Below are 13,743 nucleotides of genomic sequence, written 5' to 3' on the forward strand. Positions count from 1 at the left end.
TAACAATAAAAAATAACCTAAAAACATAATGACTAAAATTAACAATGTGCTAAGATCTGGACCTCCCTCATGGCTTTTGTGAGTAAATGAATGTTGGAAGTTCTCAGCTAGCAGTCCGGGCCCAGGGGTTCCAATAAAGTTGTCATCAGATGGTAGGTAGAGCTAAATTTTGGGGGCATACAGCAACTAAGAGAGAGTTACAGGCATATCTTTCACTTTCAGTGATGTCAAAGACTCTTCATCTAGTCTGGGTGGCCTAATTTGGGCTTCCAAACAGCATGACAGTAGTCAGACAGTTTAAGATTCCGTGTGAAGATCTGAAGAGAAATGGAGAGAACACTTAGTCTTTTACTACAAGTCACACACTATCACTTCTGCTAGAGCCAGACTAACAAGCCAGCATAGATTCAAGGGGAAGGATCAGTCATACACTCTATTGCTTAACATGAAGAGTGACAAAGAGATGTTATAAGGGGAACACGTGTAATGAAACATACTGATGTGGCTGTCTTTGGAAAATACAGTTTGTCATATTTAGTAATCACTACATAATTTTACTCAATAGTGGTTGTTATTCAATTTGATTCTCTTCCTAAATATAAATGCTTCCCTTAAAAAGTATTTCATTCTAAATAAACACTTGTCACATTAACATTTTGAGCCTAGATATTAATTAATGCATTATGAGAGATAGGTTAAACTAAACAAAAATAATTTGAACTAAATAGGTGCATGGATGGTTTTTTTTAATGAAGAAAAAAAGAATAATGGGATGTGAATTGTAGATTTTTGATATATCAAACTTTGGAATAACAACTAAGTATGAAGTTGTATGTAGAAACTAAGAGGATATAAATAATAATGAAATATATTCCCTTCCTTAATATATTTTACCATCTTTTGAGGTATTTAAGCATATCATTACAATTCAAGATAGAATGAAATGTATTTTATCATACATATGAATATAAGGTAAATAGTAATATTAGTAATAGGTATAGATAAGGTTAATCAAATGAAAAGACCTAGGTGTTAGTGTCATTGTGTGAGGTGTTTTATCATTCTTAATAACTCTGCCAATTCAAGTGTGGAAACAGGATGATGAACATGCTTTATAAGATACTTTATAACACCTTGTGTTAATGATATACATGGGTCTCATAGTAATCTCAAAGGCATAGTGTATAATTTATGTAAGATGGATGTAATGCAAATGAATTAATTGAAATTACCATAAGTTTCTCATCTCTGTACTGTTTCACTTATCATTTTACCAAAAGAATTGCCTCAGTGGTAAAGATCCAGGGCTGCAATGTTGAAGTGATGAGCTTGGCCAAAGGATTTATCTTTCCCTTTTTAACAAATGAATACTCATTTTGGATTTTTTAAACATTGAGACGATTATAAAGATGATTAAGAATGTGGATTTTAGAATCAGGCAGACTGATTATCTTTCTCTACCTTTTAGTGGTTATATGGTCCCCAGTACTTAGCATCATTAAGCCTCAATATCCTCATTTTTGGAATGTATATGATAACATTTACTTTAAAAGACTTATGGTTATTGTGCTATGAAAGGTAGCTCTGCAATTATTGTTACTATAACTTCTAAAGCTATTTTTAAATGTAGTATACTATGATCACTTTCACAGAGATATAGGTTTTGTCACATTATGCTCTCAGATTAATTTCTGGAAGTTTACTTTAATACATTTGAATGCATTTAATATTAGGACTTCAATGATTTCTTTGGATATTTAATAGTATTTTTTAAATTATTTTATTGTTGTTCAGTTCCAGTTGTCTGCATTTACCCCCACCCCTCACCTCCACCCTAGCCATTCCCATTCCCTCCCGTGCTCCCACCCCCTCTTGGTTTTGTCCATGCATCCTTTATAGCTGTTCCTGAAAACCCTTCTCCCTTCCCCCTATTATCCCCTCCTATCTCTCCTCTGGCTACTGTCAGATTGTTCTTAATTTCAATGTCTCTGGGTATTAAATAGCATTTTAATGAAGCAGATAACAGCTAAGCCTAGACCAATACCAAGATTAGCTTGAATGACAGCTAAGGTTTAGGTTACTTTCACATTAGTTAAGTACAGGGGAACCTACAAATTAATTCACAAAATACTCAGAAGGATACAACTAGTTTTATGAAGATGAAAGTAAATATGTGAACTTCCCTTGAGTAGTAGCACTGCAGTAGCCCATGAAGTATGAGGAGGGACCTCTGAGGTCATTGTAGCTCAGATCTGTGAAATTACTACATTTTATACCATCAGATAAAAGCCACGTAGGGGCTGGGACACTGTTACTTAAGAATCCACCCTGTAACCAAATTGGGAATATTTCTGACCTTTGTTATATATTTATAATTCAGTTTTTTTTTAAATTATAGCATTGGTCCTACAGCAGATCTACTGTTCTAGCCCATGGGGAGGTATTCAAATTTGCTTACCATTAATTCCATATATTACAATTTATTTTATTAATTTTAAAACGCTAGAGGTAATTCCTTTGGCTTTTATTTATTCTCTTAGAAGTGACTAAATAGATTGCTGAATTGAAAACATTTTTTTCTGGTCACATAAATCAAAGATTACAAAAATTCCTTAGTTTCTAATTTCCCTTTGGAAAAGCATTATGTCCACAAGTGTGGCTTGTATTTTGACTCAGTGGTTTATGTTAGCTTTCTGTTGTTGTGAAATAGTTATTTCCTAAACAACTAATAAAGTGCCTTCAAATGCTTATAATGTAATAATTGTGCCTTTCTTCCTCACTCCACATTTTGTAGAACCTCAAATGATTCACTAGATTTCAGTTATATCTATTACTAATTATTCTGCATGCACTGCAGTCATGATATATGAAAGAGACAAATTGGAGTTTAAGTATTAGCTTTTGTATCCATTTATATAATTATATATAAATAAACTTAAATATCTTCCATATGCCAGGCTTTTCCTAAGTACCAAGAATATAATGCTTAGGGATACATAACCTGTTGCCTCCAGCTCATGGAGTAAATATTTACTATGCAATGATGTATGTTAGGATAAAGAAGTATTGGTTCCACAAGTGCACAGGAGGGACATTTGACTTAGAGCTGTGTGATAAAGAAACTGTCACAATGTTGACTTTAGCTGATACGTAGAAGATTTGATGGAGTAAATAAAGTTTTCAAGTCTGGCTGATATGATGGTGAATGGCAAAAAAGTGTCTAAAGTATATGAGAAAGCAAGTAGAGATAATAACATATTTAATGGGGGGACTGTAATGGTATACTTCAGTTGATGTATAGAATATGAAGGGGACAACAGAAGGAGCTTTTATTCTGCCAAAGAAAGTGGTACTCAAATCAAAAAAGACATCTTAAACTATTGAAAGGACTTTGCCAATTATTAGCTTAAAGCATTGCAAGATTATTTAACTTTTCTAAATTCAATTTTCTCTTCTCTAATAATGGAAATAATAATGACTACTGATATGAATTGAGTGTTTGTGTCTTCTTAAAAACCTTTATGTTGAAGCTCTAATCCCCAGTGAATTTGGAGGTGGGACTTTTGAGAGATAATTAAGTTTAGTTAAGTTCATGAGCGTAGATCCTGCATGATAAGATTGGTGCATCACACATGGGTGAATAGACCAGAGCTCTTTCTCTCTCTTCATCACATAAGTAAGGTAGATGTCTGTAAACCAGGAAGAGGGCCTTCACCAAAAACCTAACCAACTGGGACCCTGATCTCAAACTTCCCGTTTTTAGAACTGTAGCAAATAATTTTTTTTTATTTAATATGCTCAGTCTATGGTATTTTTGTAATAGTTATAGCAGCCCAAACTAAGATAACTACATTGAAATATTGTGAGAATTAAAAATCATACACAAATATTTTGTTATAAGGCCTTACACATTACATACACATGTTCAATTTCTTTATGTGTTGACATTTCCATATTTTCTGAATCAAGTAAAACATTATTTCAAATAAATTCAAATAAACAAATACCTATCAGCCATCTGCTCTGTGCCAATCACCATGCCAAAGGCTGGGATATAATACAGGGAAGAGCCAGTCCCTGATCTTCTTAAACAATGGTCCTGTGGATGAGGCCAACACTGAACAACATATCTAGGAGTAAATAACAAAATATACAGTGTGATGGAGGCACATAAATCAGATTATAACATATGCTAGTTTAATTGTCCAGGAGCTTGCAATATTTAAGTGAAATTTCATGAACTCAGAAGAATTAGCTGGGCATAATATGCGTGTGGAGTATAGGCTGGAAACTAAAATCATTTCTTTACAACAGAAATAATAGAGTGTGAGCAGGACCCGAGTCTTGAGTGACCACGCCATGCTTTAATTAAGTAAACAGCACATGTTAGAGTTGCTAACATGTAGGTGGTCAAAGGGGGAGTGAAATGAAATAAAACTGAAAGAGAAGAATAAGACCAAGTTTTCAGACATTTCAGAGAACATTAATGGAGTCTACATGGGGTGAAACTTAATCAGGCATTTGTGTGAGATGTCACTTTGGTTGTGATATGCAGAACAGATTCAAGGAAGGAAAGAATAGAAGTGATAATTTGGCAGACCCTTGCTCTAAGCTTAAGGAGCAATGATGTGGTACAGAAAGGAGAGAGAATAAAGGGTAGATATTAGATATGTTTAGGAGTTATGTTTAATAGCATTGATGTGTACTTGATAGATGTAATAATTGAGTATTAGGAAGCATGAGTGGCTGCCAGATTTTCAGCTCATGTAAGTGTGTATATGGAACTACCTTCTGTGAAAAGGAAGAACACAGGACAACATAAACATTGGAGAGAATAATAGAGAACTTGGAGGGATTTCAGTTTTTGTTTGAGTTTTTGGCACATCCAAATGGACACAGATGGTACATGGGAATGGAGTTCTGCTCTAGAGGTGAAAACTTGGGAGTCATCTGCTTCTCTGGCAAATTCATTTATTGGAATGGGAAAAACCCTATGGGGGATGAGATTTGGTACATTGAAAAGAGTGCGTAGGGCAGAGTCTAGATGTTTTCAGGGTTTAAATAAAGGCCTAGAAAGAAGAGCCACTAAAGGAACAGCCACAGGCACAGGAGAAAACCAGGAGAGTGTGTTTTCTGGTGATCAAAGAGGGTAGACTCTAGTGGTAGAAATTGTCAGAGGTTCTGAAATGTGCTGAAAGGTCAAGGAAAGAAAAGGTTGAAGATTGTGACATCTGTGAGAAGTGAGATATTTGATAGGTGCTAGAACCCACATTTTATGTTTGAGCAGCAAGTTGAGGGCAAGGACAATCTTCTTCAAAGTAGTTTGCTATTTAAGGAGAGGAAGAAGGGAGTTATAGCTGGAAACAACTCATTTTTTTCTTTTACTATGCCTCTTTGTTGAGCTGGGGTTGGAAGAGATTCAAAAATCTGAGAGAGAAACATTCTTCTTGATTGGGTGTGATTTCTGATATTTGGGCTTGTTGTGTGTAAACATTTTATAAATATTGTTTTCATACAACTTTTATCACTTTTGTTAGTTACCTATCTAACTTCCTTGATAAATTAAAAATTATAAATATTCCTTTAATTTTTGGAGAAGAGTACACAGTTAAGTTTTCTTAGATATTTGAGGTCTATTCAAGTATGTTTATAAATTCTATATGAGATAGCAAGTGAAATATTTAAAAAATACTACTCTGAGCACAGTATTTAAAAATACCATTTTGAGAACAAGTGATAGCATCTATTTCTTTCAACTTATAAGACTAGCAACTCTAACCTAATCAACAAAGCAAACAAGCAAACAAAATACAACTAGAAAGACTGAAATTAAAAACAAACAGATGGTAACCAGAGGAGAGAGGGGAGGGGATAATGGGAAAAGGGGGAAGAGTTTTCAAGAATATGTATAAAGGACACATGGGCAAAACCAAAAGCCAGTGGATCAAGGGTGGGAAGTGGGGATGGCTGGTGTGGGGGGGAGTGATGGGGGAAAATGGAGACAACTGTACTTGAACAGCAATTTAAAAAATGTGAAAAAATGACTGTCAACTTTAGTTACTATTTTCTGAAATAACTCAAAGAGTACCAGTACATTTTTATAATGTTAATCATATAGCTATCACTGAGTTATTGCTGAATGCACGATTTTATAAAAATCGGTAGTCTAGCAAAAGTTAAAACAGAAATGTATAGTTAAAAAACCCTCAGAATTAAAGTTCTCCATAAAATCAACTATATCAAATACCCCGTTAATGCTTGGACCCCTGGACAATGTATATGTATTTTTTCCCAAAACTTTTTCTGAGGCAAAATATATTTCATTTAATTGTGTGAAAATGTGTTAGAAACAAATGTCTAAAGAATTGCTCAAATTTGTTTATGTTGTCAACATTATGTTTCACTTATTCTTTATGTATTTCATATAGTTGCAGTGTATTTCAGAAACTCATTAAAACAGTCACAGAACACCTATAAGAGAAATTTTATGGAAATACAGTCTTCAAACTTGCAACCACAGATGCATAATGGAGTACTCCTGCTTATGTGTTAGATACTTTTTGTTCTTCTGTTTCTTATGACATGTGCTACAACATTATAATCTTATTAAGATTGGACTGGCTGTTTTTATATCACCCTTAGGTTTGAAAGAATTGTTAAAATAGAAGATCATCCACTACTAACTTTAATCAGTGGTTTTCTCAATAGTTGGCCTGACTTTTTTTAAAAAAAAGTGTATCTGATTCAGGATTCAGTTAGGTTACAAATTCAAATTCTACTTCTATTACAGTTCTGTTATCTGGTAATTTCTGTTACCAGTGTAAAACAAAAATCGGCTCCCGTGCATATTTTTCCACTAAGGACCCTCATTGATATAGGAAAGCAGAACATGTTCATTTTTGTAGGAGATTATTCTGTGTGGCATGGGCCCAGTTCCCTCCACAGGACCCACACCCACAGATAGGTTCTCCCATGGGGAATCAGGCCTGCAATGTGCCTAGGCTGCTTTGAGTCTTGATCTTGCTAAAAAACTCCCTCACCCTGAATTGAGGACATTTACTGCAAAGTAACTTCCTAAAATCCATGCTAAATCTTCTAAGGATGAATGTAACCAGTTCGACCACTTTTGCCTTTTCATTTGCAAACATCCCTCTTCTGTGCTGTGATTAGTGTCATTGGCTCCTTTGTTTTCTGTAAAAGGCAACCACCTAAAGCAAACCTGTGCATAGTAAATGAGGACCATATGTAATGTCCAGAGAAACCCAATAAAGGCCTGCCATGGCAAGGGCCAAGGCTTTTTGCTCCCCTTGAGAGAAAAGCCATGCTGTCCCTTTTCCTCCACTGGACTTGGTAATCTGTGTGAATGTCTCATTTCATCCATAATGACTTGGAAACTGTGGGCTGGTGTCTGCATCACATTTTCATCTTAGAGGTTGACCCTTGATCGCTTTCCTTTATATCGTTTGACTTATTTGAGGGTGAAAGCTAGAGCACAAAATGTTAAGGTCTTTTGAAGAGATTGGGGTACAAACAAAGCTAATAAAAGTATATGATTTTTGTAATATATTTGAATACATGAATCATGTGATATATACATAAATATGTACTTGTTCCTTTAGAAGGGGGAATTATTTGAATATGCATTAATGAGCCTCCTCTAATAATGACAAATGCTGATAAAAAGTCTTTAAAGAAATATATACATTGGAAGTTGTAAAATGTTATGTCAAGAAAGATGCATGATGTCCATGTCTGGCAGATGGGCAGCCAAAGCACCAACACAATGATGCCAGAAGCAGAGACTCATAACAGAAGTCTGGGACCCTACATTAGTGACATCTCACACCTTTGATACAGAAAATTTTATATTGCATATCAGAGTTGTGATGACAGGTGGAATTATTCTTAGGCATATAAAGAGGAAAATAAAAAAATAACAATAGTGATTCTGAGACTAATTATCCCTTAATATTATACACAAATCTGGTCACAGGGTCCCAAGGGTAACAGTGAAAAGAATCCAGAATTGTTTTTTCACTGATTTTTGAAAATTGACTAGAGGTTCCTGAGTGTTCCTCTTTGAGGGGGACATTTTGGAGCTATTTAAAATCTCACATTGTTTGAAAAAAAATCAATGAATTATGAGTATTCATTAGAAAGTATATTAAATGTTTGATCAGATTGAAACTGAAAAACATTATCTGCTTTGAATATGAGTTCTCTTCTCCAAACTGTATTTTCAATTCTTAAACCACTAATGGTGAGAGTTAACATATTCTCCCTAACAGCAGAAGTAACTGATTAAAACAGGGGTCCCCAACCTCTAGGCCATGGACCAGTGCTGGTCTGGGCCTATTAGGAATCAGGCCACACAGCAGGAGGTGAGCTTGGATGTAATGCCCTTGAATCATCCTGAAACTGTCCCCCCATCCCACTGGATCTGTGGAAAAGTCATCCTCCAGGCAACTGGTCCATTGTGCCAAAAAGGTTGGGGACTGCTGAATTAAAAAAATTATACTAACTTTTTCTGTTCAAAGGGAGAATTCTGACTGGAGAAAATTGACAATATCAACTTCCTCGTCCACAACACCTACTTTCTTTCTTTTTCTATCATCCAGTCCACTTTAGTTTTTTTGGATATTTGCTCTTTCAAATGTTTTGTTCATACTTGTTATTTACTACTGTGTTGCCAGTCCTATACTTTTCCCTGGCAGATTTTTAGCACTCAATATTGAGTGTATATAAGCACAGAACTTTTTCTTCAGATACAGTATGTCTGAATTAAGAGGAGATGAGAGTTTTGAAAATGAAATGATATATAGTATGTAATAAACATATCTCTAAATAGGAGACTGGATTCTCACTATAATTTTGTAGAAATACATTTGCTCAGCTTCTAATTTCTTGTTGACTATTTTGGTATTTAGCATAGTAGTGCAAAGTGTTGCAGTATTTATATATTTTCTTTGCTTGGCAAGATATTTCTAATGAACTTCCAGGAACTAGTGTTCATTGATTCTGTGAGAATTACAGAGGGAATCAGTGATGTTAATGACTGGATTTTTATATCTTCTTTATTTTCACCTATAAATTTAATTAGAGCCAAATCTAGGAAGATGTTACCAACAAAGAATATAATAAGAGCTTGATTAATATTTTAGCAACCTCTGACAATTCTAGGATCTAACAGCTTACCAAACATGCTAAAACAAGAGACTCTGTGGTTAAATAATGTCAATTTTAACATTATTCACACCTTAACAATGTGTGAATAATATTCTCCAGTGTAATCTATACTCTCCTACTATGGCCTTACTTATATCAGTTTTTATCATCTAGATTAGGAATAAAAATATTGTTTCACAGGCTATCGATCTAATTTTAATCCATTTTTGTTGTTTTTCAATCACTTAATTTCTTGTTAGAGCTCAATCAACATAAAATGAACATGAATGTAGTGAAAGGTAGATGTGCCTTGGAAGGTATCCCTGCTTCTATATTTCTATATGTTTCCATTAACAACAGAATTATTTTGTCATATCATTTTGAGTATGGAATGGAACTTGACCTTGTTCCAAAATATGTGACATGGTAATCAGTTATTATGAAAATTGTTAAGCTCTTTAAAGTGAAGCTTTTAAATGAAGCTATAAAATAGTTATAAATTCCTTCACTCCAAAAGGACATGGGTTTGAAAGAAGGGAGATCAGAATAATTGCCATGAAATAAGTCCACTGGCCATAATCCTTTAAGTTCCAGGTGCTAGTGGTAGCTCTAAAGGTGGCAGTCAGAGCTAAAAGATGGGACTGCCTGGCTCATTAGCTCATTTCAGTCTGCTCTGCCACGGTAAGAGGCTCAGTGGGTCAGAAGTAACTTGGACTCTGCTTTCTTCTGTCTGTGGGGTTTTGGAAGGAGGAGTCGGAGGCCCTGTGCTCTCTGCTTTGCATGAATGGTGGTTTTCCATCAACACGTTTGTCTATGACTGCTTCTGGGGAAGAGGCAAGAGGCAGAAAAAGACAGAAAGATAGGATACCTTTGTTTACAAACTTGGGGGAAAAGTTTGTCTTCCCAAATTTTGCTCTTTGAAACAGATTAAAACACTAGAGATTATTGAGTCAAAAAGACACCAGTATAAGTGAAAACGTGAAGTATTTGTCTGTTATTGTAAATTTAGTGATTAGTCTTCATCCAAAAATAATAGTTATACAAATGCATGTAATGTAAAGTTTAGTATAGAAAGTACCAACAAATATTTGCTGAGACTGGGGCTCCTGAAGGACTATAAAATGTGCATAACATTTAAATTTATTGTTTTAAAGTTATAAATAACTGAGACCATATTAAATTCAGCAAAATATTATGCTGAGGACTTTTTATAAGTCTCAAGATAGCAGAGTGATGAAGATGATTCATAAAACTATTTTTCCCTATCACCTAAAGTCTAATGATGAAAGCTTTAAATGACCAAAATAATTTTGTTACCCATTTATATTTATGTATGTTTATATGTGCATTTATATATACATATATATGTAAAACCTGTGTTTAATAATAGACTTAGGCTGAAGAAATCTAAGACTTCTTGGTAATCTTTTCACAGATTTACTATTAAAGGAAGACAAAACAATGCTGATTTAAGTTTTATTCTACTTACTACTAAAGAAAGTTCCCCAGTCCTAGCCTTCAGTATGTGATCCTGAAGTACTGCTGTGCACATAGCTTATGGTTATATTGAGATTTTTTTTAAGTTTGTTGTGTTGGGGAATATTTTCCTAAACTACTCTGGTTTTAAATATTTCAACTAATTAAGTGTCAAAGTGCTCATATTTACTGGGACTCACAATTTTTCTCTGATAAAATATGTATAATTTTACATATTAAAAAGCCCTCTATGGTTTTAAAAATATTGAAAGTAAGCTTTGATTGTTCAGAATATTTAACTATTTTATCATATTATTTCTGCATAGGTAAATAAAATTTGGAGTCTAGCTGAATATAGTAAAGACACTAAGAGAAAAGATAGAGTGATAGGCAGAATTCTAGGTGGCTCCATGATCTCCACCACCAGGTGCTATGTCCTGTGCAGTCCTCTCCCCTTGAGTGTGGGAGGAAACTGTAACTTACTTATAACCAGTAGTATGTAACAAAGTTTATGGAATATTAATCCCGTGATGATATAAGGCTACATCATGAGAGAGATGATACAAGGAAGGCTATGTGTACTAGCAGAGTTTCATCTTGCTAGTACACATAGAGAGCTTCTCCCGATGCCTTTGAAGAAGCAAATAGGCATGCGGTAAACTGCCTAAGAAGAGGGTCATGTGGCAGAAGTAACAGTGACTACCTCTAGCAGCTGAAGGCAACTACCACCTGAGAGTCAGTAAGAAGTCAAGCCAGAAGCCTCAGTTATCTCATCATAACCAAGCAAGTTTTCCAAAGAACCTGAATGAGTGTATAAACAGATTCTTTCCCAGCTGAGCTTCCAGAAGGTAACTCAGTCTGGCCAACACCTTGATTGCAACTTTGTAGAACCCTGTCCTGGACCTGTGAACCATACAAAGTATAAGATAATAAGTATGGGTTTTTTCACATGGCTAATTTTGTGGCAATTTGTTATACAGCATTCTGGGTACTAATACACCCAGAATATGAAAATTGGAACTGAGAAGAGGTAGCATAAAAGTAATGTAGCTTTTCCATTTAAGGCAATTAAACATTTGTACTATCTCAGTTCTCTCTTTGAAAATATAATGTATCCCAAGCCCTGGCTGGTGTAGCTCAGTGGATTGAGTGCGGGTTGGGAACCAAAGCATCCCAGGTTCGATTCCCAGCCAGGGTACATTCCTGGGTTGCAGGCCATAACCCCCAGCAACGGCACATTGATGTTTCTCTCTCTCACTCTCTCTCTCTCTCTCTCTCTCTCTCCCTCCCTCGTTTCCGTCTCTAAAAATAAATAAAATCTTTAAAAAAAAAAAGAAAATACAATGTATCCCTAAGACAAATATAAAGTAGTTAAAAGATAAGCATAACATTTAGAAAATATTTTATAGCAATTATTAGCTACATTTTGCTCTATTTTCCTGTATGAAATAGTCAAATAATTTGGCCTTAAAATGTCTAATTTCATCCAAGCTTAAAAATAATTTCTATATTTTCAAGTCCATCAGATGCACATGGAGATAAATGTCTCATTCTAAATCCAATACTCTTTAAAAATTAAGTTTTAAAAAACGGTGTAAACAGTCATCTTCTTCACATATTTTACTTAGCCACATTGTATTAGGCTCATGTGCAACTATATGTTTATGAAATTCATTATTCCTTTCAGCATTGTCATAGAACTACTGTATTATATCCCCAAATTGCTCTTTTAAAATAATAGTCTGCCTGTTGGAAATCTCAGCACAGCTAAGTATTAAATGAAGATTATACTGGTCCTTACTTCTTGAGCTCTCACTGTAAAATAGGCAAGTGCTTGGTTTTAAAAAAAGGAAGATATTGATAGTAAAAAAATGTTAACTCTACCTACCTTGAATCCTGACAATAAAAGCATGTTCAAATTAAAACCAAGGTTGTACAACATGAAATTGCAGCAGGCTTATTGGTGTGAAAACAGATGGCTTCTCAGCCCCAGGTGCCTGGTTGAGGATTTGCTATGGGGTTCCACCCAACAGCTTTGAATCTCAACTCTAAATGACCCTGACAATAATAAGCCTAGAAAAGCTTGATCCCAGGCAACTTAGTGAGACCCTGCTTGTAATGAGCAGGGCTATTTTAATAATACTGCAGAAGATTTTGTTTGCTAAAGCTTTAATGTGGGTTTTTAAAAATGGCTTCTCTACTTCTCTTTACTTTGCGGTTCCCATTGAATCAGTGGCTCAGTCCTCATTCTAGAAGGACAGGCAACATTTATTATGTCTTACTTTCTCAATGAGATACATTTGAGATAATATATTACTTAGTATTGGTTTGTTTAATTTTAGTCAGATACTCTGAAATGTTCCCTAACAGCAGACTGGAGTCTAAGGCTTTAAGAATTATTCTATATAGTTAATATAAGTTAATATATTAATTTGCCAGAGCTGGTGAATAGAGTAACAAGCAGTTCAAGTCACTTTATAATCAGAGAAGTAGCTTTGCACTATAATATAACATAAACCTGCTATTTGTAGGTGTAATATACCTATTGTTAAAACAAGTCAGAATTTCAAAAAATTACATACAGAAAATAAAATGTCTGTCTTTGACCAGCTCTTTGCTTTTTATTGTTCATTAATTTCTAGTGCACAGATGAACTGGCATGGAAGCAAAAGTCTATGGCAATTTCACATCTGTATGTAGGATGCAACTGATTTTTGGCATCCAACTAGAGCATTATGTGTTTCTATTTCATTGCTCTGTAAAACCCATGTTTATGAAAAATTTTCACAGGGTGCAAATACAACTAGTTTTATGAAATTTTACAATAACACAAAATATATATTGTTTTACAAACACAGACAAAAATACATGAATTAAACATATGCAACTATTTATCTGTGGAAGGAAATGGAGAATGGGAATAAGATGTGCTAAAAAGGAATATAAAAAGAAGAAGTTCACTCAAAAAGACATTGGTGGGGGTGGGTATTTACCACACTCTCCCTGCAGTGATCATAGTCAAATTTATATTTAGCATGTTATTGCCAGTGCACATGGACATGGGTGTGTACACACTGAAATGCAGTTCTAAGCAAGGGTGAA

Source organism: Phyllostomus discolor, chromosome 5 (assembly GCF_004126475.2).
Source record: "Phyllostomus discolor isolate MPI-MPIP mPhyDis1 chromosome 5, mPhyDis1.pri.v3, whole genome shotgun sequence".
NCBI lineage: Eukaryota > Metazoa > Chordata > Mammalia > Chiroptera > Phyllostomidae > Phyllostomus > Phyllostomus discolor.